This window comes from Lolium rigidum, chromosome 2 (assembly GCF_022539505.1).
Source record: "Lolium rigidum isolate FL_2022 chromosome 2, APGP_CSIRO_Lrig_0.1, whole genome shotgun sequence".
NCBI classification, from domain to species: domain Eukaryota; kingdom Viridiplantae; phylum Streptophyta; class Magnoliopsida; order Poales; family Poaceae; genus Lolium; species Lolium rigidum.
In genome coordinates, this window is record NC_061509.1 from 277,102,329 (window position 1) to 277,111,802 (window position 9,474).

The 9,474-nt window shown below is 48.4% G+C and overlaps 1 long non-coding RNA gene across 1 annotated transcript; it reads left to right on the top strand.

The window, feature by feature from the left end:
• Positions 1–4,595: 4,595 nt before the first annotated feature.
• On the top strand, positions 4,596–6,333 carry LOC124688883. The gene is made up of 3 exons (XR_006998659.1): positions 4,596–5,018; positions 5,173–5,293; positions 6,284–6,333. It is a non-coding gene; the product is annotated as an uncharacterized LOC124688883 (long non-coding RNA).
• Positions 6,334–9,474: the final 3,141 nt, after the last annotated feature.

The window sequence follows — 9,474 nt, forward strand, 5'->3', positions numbered from 1 at the left end:
CAGCAGATCATCGTAACTAACACTGTAAAATTGCTCTCGCATAACAAGATTCAAGTAAAGCGTGTTTAATTTCAAAGAATTCTGTCGTAGTAGCAGGTGGAGCAATAGGTGTGCATAGGAAATCATTATTATTTGTGCTAGTGAAGTCACACAACTTAGTATTTTCAGGGTTGGGCCATTTTAGCAGTAGTAAATAAAGCAAACTAGATAAAGTAAATGCAAGTAACTAATTTTTTTTGTGTTTTTGATATGGCAAACAAGACAGTAAATAAAGTAAAGCTAGCAACTAATTTTTTTGTGTTTTGATATAATGCAGCAAACAAAGTAGTAAATAAAATAAAGCAAGACAAAAACAAAGTAAAGAGATTGGGAAGTGGAGACTCCCTTGCAGCGTGTCTTGATCTCCCAAGAACGGCGCCGTAAATGATGCTTGATGGCGTGTAATTCACACGTCCGTTGGGAACCCCAAGAGGAAGGTATGGATGCGCACAAGCAGCAAGTTTTCCCTCAGAAAGAAACCAAGGTTTATCGAACCAGGAGGAGCCAAGAAGCACGTTGAAGGTTGATGGCGGCGGGATGTAGTGCGGCGCAACACCAGTAGATTCCGGCGCCAACGTGAACCCGCACAACACAACCAAAGTACTTTGCCCCAACGAAACAAAGTGAGGTTGTCAATCTCACCGGCTTGCCGTAACAAAGGATTAACCGTATTGTGTGGAAGATGATTGTTTGCAGAGAAAATAGTAAAACAAGTATTGGCAAGCAGATTTGTATTTCAAGTATTAAAGAATGGACCGGGGTCCATCAGCTCACTAGAGGTGTCTCTCCCATAAGATAAAAGCATGTTGGGTGAACAAATTACAGCCGGCAATTGACAAATAGAGAGGGCATAACAATGCACATACATGTCATGATAAGTATAGTGAGATTTAATTGGGCATTACGACAAAGTACATAGACCGCCATCCAACCGCATCTATGCCTAAAAAGTCCACCTTCAGAGTTATCATCCGAACTCCTCCAAAGATTAAGTTGCTAAGCAACATGACAATTGCATTAAGTATGGTGCGTAATGTAATCAACAACTACATCCTCGGACATAGCATCAATGTTTTATCCCTAGTGGCAACAAGACAACCACAACCTTAGAACTTTCGTCACATCGTCCGTGTGTCAATGCGAGGCATGAACCCACTATCGAGCATAAATACTCCCTCTTGGAGTTAATAGCAACAACTTGGCCAGTAGCCTCTACTAATAACGGAGAGCATGCAAGATCATAAACAACACATAGGTAATAACTTGATAATTAACATAACATGGTATTCTCTATCCATCTGGATCCCGACAAACACAACATATAGTATTACAGATAGATGATCTTGATCATGTTAGGCAGCTCACAAGATCCAACAATGAAGCACAATGAGGAGAAGACAACCATCTAGCTACTCGCTATGGACCCATAGTCCAGGGGTGAACTACTCACTCATCACTCCGGAGGCGACCATGGCGGTGAAGAGTCCTCCCGGAGATGAATCCTCTCTCCGGCAGGGTGCCGGAGGAGATCTCCGTAATCCCCCGAGATGGGATTGGCGGCGGCGGCGTCTCGCAAGGCTTTTCCGTATCGTGGTTTTCTCGCATCGGGGGTTTCGCGACGGAGGCTTTAAGCAGGCGGAAGGGCAACAGTCGGGGGCCACACGAGGGCCCCACACCATAGGTCGGCGCGGCCAGCGCCTCGGGCCGCGCCGCCCTATGGTGGCGGCGCCTCGTGGCCCCACTTCGACTCCTCTTCGGTCTTCCGGAAGCTTCGTGGCAAAATAGGACCCCGGGCGTTGATTTCGTCCAATTCCGAGAATATTTCGTTACTAGGATTTCTGAAACCAAAAACAAGGTAGAAAACAAGAATCGGCTCTTCGGCATCTTGTTAATAGGTTAGTTCCAGAAAATGCATGAATATGACATAAAGTGTGCATAAAACATGTAGATATCATCAATAATGTGGCATGGAACATAAGAAATTATCGATACGTCGGAGACGTATCACCGCTAATCTCCCCTCCCACCGCCGCTACCCTCTCCCATCAATGGCGCCGCCGACATGCCCCAAAAAAGTGGCCACCAAGCTACCGAGCAAGGATGCAGCTACGAAAAGGCCGAAGGCGCCCTTCGAGAAGCCGCGGAAGGCACCGGCGGCAAGGACGAAATCGGAAGCCTGGACCGACGAAAGGTGGGAGCAAGACTGACTGCGGCACAAGTTGTCGATGGTGGAGCGGAGGGGGCGGCGGGTGGTGGAGCAGGAGAAGAAGACGGAGGCGGCTGGCGTTGCCAGTAAGGCATGCCGGGCCGCTGTATCTCGCTCCCACCGCGAGCCCGTGAAGTACATCGGCCATCGCGTACATTCCGGGAGTGGCGTTGCCGTCGAGCTTCGGTTTCTTCAACGATGCCGCATCGGCGACTCCCAGGTGCGTGACACCGAACTTGTCGCTGCGGTAAAGGGATGCGCTGCCGCATGGCGGCTTAAACCCAACACCTTGTTCCCCCCGACGTATGACGCGCCGCAGCGCCAGCCAGGCCCCGGTGCGGATTGGGTTGCCTTCACTAGCCGCAGTGGTCCGATCGAATTCGAGGGCACTTGTGCTTCGTTCGGGGAGGAGGAGGCAGCGCGTGAGGAGGAGGAGGGGGGGAGGTCGAGGAGGAGAAGGACAAGGACGATGATGATGAAGAGGACGACAATGAAGAGGACGACGAGGACGAGGATGCCGCGGAGGATACAAAGTATGTCGTGGAGGTTGATGCGACCGGTGTGAGGAAGAAGAAGGCGGCCTCGGGCACACGAGGCCCCAAGTGGAAGGTGATGGAAGATCAATGTCTCAGCGATTCATGGTCGATGGTGAGCCACGACTCGGTCATCAGCGCCAACCAAAAGTACGGGAAGTACTGGGCGAGGATCAATGAACAATGTTCGATGAGTGCAAGCAAGTCAACAAGGATTACCGCACGATGCCGATGAAGAGGAGCCAAAAGGAAATGTCGACGCGTTGGGCCATCATCCGTAGCGTCGGTGAACATGTTCCATGGATACCCCGCACGCAGCTTCCGAGCACGTGGCTTAGCAACTAGGCAAAAACACCTGCTGACATGGTACAACTCCTTTCGCCACGTGTTTGGCGCTCTATTTAAACCAAGTTCTGATAGTTCATTGCGCTTCCTTTGCTTAGTTCGACTGCGCCATGGCGATGTACCGGAAGAGTTCAGAAGGGCATAGGCCTTTCGTGATGCTGCATTGTTATAGCAAGCTCAAAAAGAGCGAGAAGTGGCAGTTGACGCGTATTTCCTTCTCGAAGGGAAGATGCTGCCATTGATCTGGATGCGCCGCTCGTGATATCTGCAGGGCGTCCTGTCAGCAACAAGGCTTCCGTGCAGCCGCCTTGGCGGACGTAGCGGCGACCGAGAAGACGCATGCGTCGACCACCAGTGCCTCGCCGAGGTCTCCTCGACCCTTATCTTCCGTGACAAAAAAAACCGACGAAAGGTGGGTGACGCTACTCAAGAGGCAAGAAGAGAAGATGGAGCTCAAGAAACGCAAGGAGAATTTTTCCCTGTTGACCGCGTCCATGGCAGGAATGTCTCCCCCGGATGCTGGGGGCGCGCAACTTCTACAAAGGCATGATACTCGGTGACAATGAAGCAAAAATGGCGGTGGCCGAGGAAGTGATAGCAACCCCACCCCCGGAGGCAGAGCCTGCACCAAAAGGCGTGTCAGCGACATCGTCTGCTAGTGCACCTACGCCGGTGGCATCGGCATCTGAATTGGCGTCGGCCTCGGCGTCGGCGGCGGAGCAGGCAGACCGGGCAGGGCACGACCAGGTCGTCGTTCTCGAAGGGACTACGTCGACTCATGATGCACCATTGGTGTCACCGAACCACTTCTTCTAATTTGCCCCACCAGTCTATAATATGATCACGCTTCTAGTAATTTGATCGCACGTCCAGTACTTTGATCGCGGCGACTTTGATCACGACGAGTTCGGGCGGGAACGATCTATTTTGAATGTGAACTATGTGAATTTATGTTTGGGGGGCATGTTTGGGGGATGCGTGTAACGACCCGGAAAAACCCATATATTAGATTTTCTCCGCTGCTCTTTTTTTCCGTGTCGTTCCAAAAAATCATCAACATCATGCATGCATCATATCATCTACATGTTTTTGGCAAACTAATATTATTTGAATAAAATTATTTTTGTTTCCTTCTCATCTGATTTAATAAAATAAAATAAAATATAAATCTCCCTCACTCTATTCTTTACTTAACAAAAACCCCAAATCTAAGTATTTGGAAAAACTTTGCTACTTTCTTTAAACCAAGCTGGAGTTTTACAATTTACAAAATCTTTCCTCTCTCTTTTTCCTTCCTGCAAATCTATCTCAAGCTCTCTAGAAATAATAAGGCCTGAGTCCTTATAATCTTAATCTGGCCATCTCCTTCTAAACCCAAATCTCTCGGTGGCATTCTTAATGTTCCCAGGAGATGCTCGTCCCTGTTTGTCGTCTTCAGCACAAGGGAGGGCACAAGCACTGCGTGAGTTTTCTCCCCAACTGCTCCCCTCCTCTTTTCCCCACCTAATCCCCACCAGATCAAGACTAACCCTAGCAGACCTCCCTTCTTCCTCCAGGGCCGCCACTCCGTTCCCTATCCCCTTTCTTCTTTTCCCTCGCCAAGAACAGCGGAGGGTTAAAAAGTTTCAGTTAAAGTTGAGAAAATTCTTGAGATAGCCACCGTGAAATTCCTCGCCGGAGTTGGTCCGTGTCATCCCATGGCGTCGCCGTTCGCCACACCAAACGCGGAGATGGAACCGTCGTGGCGCCCTCTTCCTCCTCGCTAGCTTCCCGGAGCTGGAGCTGATCAAGTTCTTTTGTCACCGTCGACCATGTCTTCGTCCAGGAGTTTGACGTCTTCCGTGGCCTCGTCTCCGCCTTTCCCCGAGCCTCGTCGACGACTCCAACGTCTCCCGGTGAGCTAACCTTCCTTTTCTGCGTTGTCCTGGTTCGGCCACCTCCATCGTTTCCGTGCTTGGCGCGATCTTTCTCTTCTACATGTACGATGTGAAGGTTCAGATAGCAAGTGTCGATTTCTTCTGTTAATTCAGTTAACCGTTCATCCTCCAGATCCTCTCCAAATTGCAGCCGTGCCCGACCTGGAGCGTTTCCGTCGCGATCATCGACAACCTCGTCCTGGTTTGCGCCGTTCACAGCTTTCCAAGTCCGACGATTTGCCAACCACCCCGCAGTGAGCATCTCTCTGTTTTCACTCATCTTCCTTTGCTTCTGTAACTGTAGTGTCACCGTCGTCTCAATCGTTCACCACGTCGTGCCTTTACTTTGTTCCCTGCGAGTAAATCCTTTGGTCACCAGTTGCTTTGCTCGCTGCTGCTCCACACACGTAATCAGCTGCACACTTCTACACCTTTTCTCAGCTAGCATACACGCGAGTATATCAATCGATCTAGCTGCCTGCTTGCTAGTCTGACTAGCTAGTTGGTCTCTGTTTTATACTCAAAACGTTTTGTACTCTATATCATATTCAAAATCTGAAGTTGCAGCGCAGTGGTCTGATGTTTGTGCTACCGGATAACAGAATAAGAGTTCAACCCCTGGAACAAGTCTTTACTTGGTTTTATCGCTCGCTGCTTTTAGTTTCAGACTTGCAGCGGTTGGGCTTTGTTCAGTTAACTGCAGCTATATCTTGTGCTTCCTGTTTCCTGCAGTTTCTTTTTCAAAATCAAAGCCCTGTCAATCCGGTGGACACTGCTTTTATTTCTTTTCTTCCAGTACAAAAACAAATACAAATCTATTCTACTTTTTGAATACTAATTAAAATGCAAATGTTATGTACATGAACTTTCATCAGAAAAATACAAGGCATTTGATTATGACATCCATATACTTGTTTGCATCTTGCATCTTGCGTCATGTCATGATGTTGTAATTTGCATCACACCTAATAATTAAACGCGGAGTATTTGGGAATTACCGACTACGGTTCCCCGCTCCGTTTAATTTTGAAGTAGCGCACCCATGCCATGTCAATCCATGCTAATCAATATTTAATATTGCTGGTAGAAAAATAACTTGAACATAATAATTCTGTGTCGGGATTTAGATTCCGCTTAATTTGGATAAGTTGCATCGCATCATTGTTGCCATGTCATGCATATCATCTTGAGCATGTCGACTCTTTATCCATAGTAGTAAGACTTGCATACGTTGTGTGTTCCAGCATTTGCTTCTTCCCGGATAGGATCACGAATTGGTGATGTGAGATACGACGAGTTATTCGACAAGTTCTTCTACAGCTTTCCACAGGCGAGCCCTCTCTCTTCACCTATTTTACTCTCTGCCTTGCACTGCTATCCTTATGTTGCGATTCTGTATCGAGTCACGTGTCCTATTCCACTTGTTTACCATAATAATCCTATATGTATCATTCCTTAACCATAGCCGTTGCTTGATGTTTGAGCCTTGCGAGTCGTAGGCGTGTTTAGGCTATGTTGTTTATCTCGATCTGTTATCGGGATATGTTGGGTTGTTGGGAGGTTATCACATGTTATATCAATTATTGGAGATACTCATGTTTTACTTTATTGTTAACAACTAAAATTGTAAGCAGAGGCATCTGTGAGCCCCTTTGCGAAAGCATCGGAACTTTGACTTGCTAATGTCCCCTAGGACCCGAGTTCTTGTTATCTCTGCTCCGAGATTGAGCGCTCTACCCGTACGTGGGGAATGGGACCCCCATCACCCACTACCTTTCCTAGAGTCTGCTTTATTGGGAGCCACAACCTTGATTTTATTTGCCCATATGCACGATGCACGCATTTACTTCCGTTGCCTTCGGTGTTTATTTCTGTACCGTACTCATAACGCGGGACTCCTTATCCTTGGTCGGGTCGCTAGTGCCCGCCTTGGAAGCCGTCGCAAACCTTCCGGGTCCGTATCGGAGTACGGCCGAACTTCATCACGGGTAGCTTAGTTGGGTGGCTCCCATTAAACTTTCTCTTGCATTGGGAACGGTCTTGATGTGAGACTCCACCCGTAGTAAGTGGGTTCTGAGTATGCGTATGGTTACATTTGGGCAACCCCCTGCAGGTGTACATCTTATCGATAAGCCGTGTCCGCGGTTATGGACGACTTGGAATTGTATAGCTTGATCATAGAACAACTTACACCGTTATCTTGTTTCTAATAATCTGCTAATAACTTGCGTAGTAATATAGCAATTACTACAACCGATACCTAATAAAACTTGTCCACCGTTGAGTGCCTTTTACATTGCCTCTTCGCAATTGTTGGAGGGGATATGTGTAATCGGCTGAGTTATGTTTGTGTAGTACTTATCTGATATCTTATGCGTCTCTTATCTTCTCTGATTAGACGGATGTTGTAGCGTGTCTCTATTGGTTATAGTTTTGCTGCCGCTAAACCCACCATATAGCCCCAGGCGATATATATTTATACTCGCTCGGCGAGCATAGCCATTTCTAGTCTCGCTAAGTACGTGCGCGAGTTCGTTCCTTGGTACTTACTCTCGCTCTTTCCTCTTTCTCTTTGCTTCTCCCTTTGTGTCCGGCAACCGATGGCCCGACTTTGATAGGCACGAGATGACGACGTTAGCAAGGTTACCCTTCCGGCTTGGCCCGGGCAGGGTTATGGACGCCATCGGTTATCTTCGTGACTCTTAGTCCAATTTGTATCTTGTCCGTACTCGGACGTATTCGATCTTCCGTATGATTTGGATCTTTGTATTGTATATTTGTATCTTGACTCATTGGAGTCGTTGTTGTACATATGTTTCTTGTGGGCTCTATTGTAATCCTCGTGGTAATGTTACCGCCGTGTTAATTCCTCTGGCATCACGTGTGTGATTCATCGCGCACGTCGTGTCGGAGGGCGTCTCTGAATCGATATCGTGCGGATTTCGGCGGGATCGCTGGAATCCTCATGGTACCGGTTCCGGGGCGTCACAATGCGGCAGGGGAGCGACGTCCGCCAAACGTGGCACGAAGAAAAAGCATCCCCCAAATGCTCGATCCGGTGCCGTTAGAGGGACGCTTTGAAATACGTGGATGGAGATGTAGAAAAGTTATATCAAGAGATGAGCATCAGGGAAGATAAAAGAGCCATCAATATTTACACTTCGCATAAACATAGACAATATGAACTCAGCAAACGTGAATAAAAATATAACCTAAGGATTCACATGAAAGCCCAGGAGTTTGCACCAGAGTCCATTTACATGAATGCTACGCTGCATGGAGTGTATCCTAATAAAAAAAATATGGTACGCTTCATCCACAAGTCCTGGTTTGATACAATTAATTTTATATATACTTTTACTAATCTCTCCTAACATTAAATGTGTAGAGAGTGAATAATAGTTAGCCATGTGACATAAACCATAGCCATCTCGGGGTTTCTTATGGGTGACTCCCAGGCGCCCACCGCGCCGCAGCTACAGCCCCTTCCCCAAACCTCATGCACAACCCCTACCGCTGCCGAGTGAGGCCGTCCCATGCCGGATGAACGCAATGGGACGCATCCCTAGGCCATGTCCCCAAAAATATTCCAAATCCCCACTGAGATCCCTCCTTCCGCATGTGCCCTCTGCCCATCCCTGGACCGTGTTGTGGGCCCCCCATTCTCACCCCCCCTTGGCCGCCCATGGATGTGCTTCACCCCGGGGTCAGCCCTTCGACTTGTGGTGGCTCGTTAGCCGTGCAGAAGTCAAAGCTGTGTGCCGGCCTCTGGGTTCTCTGCGTGTATTTGGTAGGGCCTTCAGCGGAATGCTCTATGTGTTGCACCCCTAGCGATATGCTTGCTAGGAGGATTCCATGTAGTCCTCGATGGTGCTCCCCTACGACAAATCTTGTGTCTGGCAATTTTTTTTGTTGAGACCACGGATTATGGCCTGGGCCTGCTGGTTAACCATCCATCCAGGGTGGACCCTCTGCAGTTATGGCCACTCCTAGTTGGCCGTGTCCATCCTCTAGTCATGGTTATACCGAGTCAATGGTGGCCGGCATGTCCAATGATGTGGTGAAGGTGCACATCCGGGCGAAATCATTTGGATGACATCGCATGCTGGCGTTGCGCTCGTCTATAGAGGCATACTCTTTGCATTGTGCTCGTCTATAGAGGCATCCTCTTGGCATTGTGCTCGTCTATAGAGGCATCCTCTTGGTGTTATGATCCTCCCTGCGTCAATGCTCCAAGAGAAATCTCGGTTCAGGACCGATCTGGAACAGACGAGGACAACACTCTCGACGTCGTTGTTCCTCCTTAGAGGCACCATCGTGGAGCTTCGCATGCGTCAGACAAATTTTGGTGCTCATCTTCTCTCTCGTCGTTGGCTCGTATCCATGCGGGACTAGGCTGTTGTCGTGGTGCCCTGGTAGAACTTCCTATAAGTTC